This window comes from Macaca mulatta, chromosome 8 (assembly GCF_049350105.2).
Source record: "Macaca mulatta isolate MMU2019108-1 chromosome 8, T2T-MMU8v2.0, whole genome shotgun sequence".
NCBI classification, from domain to species: Eukaryota; Metazoa; Chordata; class Mammalia; order Primates; family Cercopithecidae; genus Macaca; species Macaca mulatta.
In genome coordinates, this window is record NC_133413.1 from 35,691,318 (window position 1) to 35,693,064 (window position 1,747).

Genomic DNA, 1,747 nt, shown 5'->3' on the forward strand with positions numbered 1-1,747 from the left:
TTTCTTTTCTCTTGACCAAGATTTACTTGAAATAAACCTAGAGGTGGTTTCTAAAATCATAATATGATTTTGTGAGGGATTGCAATATGGGGATGAAATACGTATGTTTTACAAAGTATAAATCTTTGGGGCAGAATGAAATTCAGATTTTTGTTTGTGGGTTCAGGGAAATTGTAGCAGGCTAGGTTGGTGCTTATTGGCTTCTGAAAACATTTGATTTAACTGGATGAAGAAAATGCAGACAATATCCATTTGTCTATCTAATAGAAAAGTAGAAGGTTGTTTATTTAGGGTCCTGCTGCAAAGACAGAGGCCACTCTGGTGAGTGTACTTCAAGACCATTTGTAAATATGCTAAACAATAAGACAAAATTTCAAAGTATCATGGTTACATGTTCTAGAGAAATTTAGAACATCATCATTGTTCTAAGGAATGTCCCTACATACAAAATAAAGTCGCTTTATACAAAATGAAGTGACTTCTCCTCAAACTGCCTAGCAAAAGTAGCCAACAATAGTGTAGGTGACACCCTCAAATAATACAAAGATTATTTTACATGCTGAACTGATTTGTTTTCCTAATCATGTTTTTTTTTTTTTTTTTTTTAGATCATTTAATTAGGTTCTTCTTAAGACATTTAGAACACCAATTTGTGAGGATGAATTCCATTTGTAAGGGCAAACACAGATCGCAGGTAGCCCTGAAGCTGAGGAATAGCTTTAATTTTTGGTAAAATCTGGGAGTCAACAGCTTTCTGATCAATCTTGCACTGTCTGTAATCTCGTATTTCTCTTTTCCTGGGTCAAAGATCTCACCTTCCTGGTGTCTGGGCTTCTGCAGCTGCTTCTTCCTGAAGTTAGGCCTCAGTAAGATGTTTTGGGATTTTTACATTGCTGATATCAAGTTTGGTTGAGGTGGCAATGATAAATTTCCAGTGTGTTCTTTGTAGAGGAACTCAACTGAGGACCAGAGATCCAGTCACAAATAACAAGCCACTAGCCAGCTGCTTCAGGAAAACCACACTCTTGACGCTGTGGTGTCCAGTGAGGATAATCAGAAGGGTCCTGGGGGCAATGCTGGCTCACAGTTTTCTCACGCTGCTGATTGAAGGGTTTTATGCCATGATTCAACAGCTTTCCAGGCACATCTTCAGTAGAATAATATCTGGGCGTTTCATGAAGTTTAACCACCTGGGTACCACCATTCTTGTCACCACCAACTGGTTTTGTAACAGTTGCAAGAACTTTCTCCTTTGTTTTCTTTTCAACCTTGGATTTAGTGGCTGAGTACTTCCTCTTGTACATGGCCTTTCTGGAATATATAGCAGATCGAGAATACCTGCCAATTCCTCTGACAGGGACAGGATTGTGGCTGCAGTGGGGCTTCCCCTTCTTGGGCATTTTAGCCTTGAGGTTACCCTTTTCCACCTTGCCACCAGCATCAGCTTCAGGTTTCTTCTCTTTAGTATTGGCTTCTCAACTTTTTCACCTGCCATCTTGCAAGATGGGAAAGAACCCTAATCATATTTTATATCATTTGATGCCTGATAATTTTCCTAGTGTTCAAGGTTCATTTAATAATCATTTCATTAAAAAACCCAACATTTATAGTATGCAAAGTAGTTTTAAATAAAAGATTGTCAGATTTTGAAGGAAAAGAACCACTGAAATACAGCCCTAAATGTCATTCACAGCTGCTGAAAGTAAATTATATAATCTTCTGGGGAGTAATTTGGTATTATGAATGA

General features: G+C 38.0%; 1 pseudogene; it reads right to left on the bottom strand.

The window, feature by feature from the left end:
* Positions 1-637: 637 nt before the first annotated feature.
* LOC697373 (large ribosomal subunit protein eL6 pseudogene) lies at positions 638-1,495 on the bottom strand (annotated as a pseudogene).
* Positions 1,496-1,747: the final 252 nt, after the last annotated feature.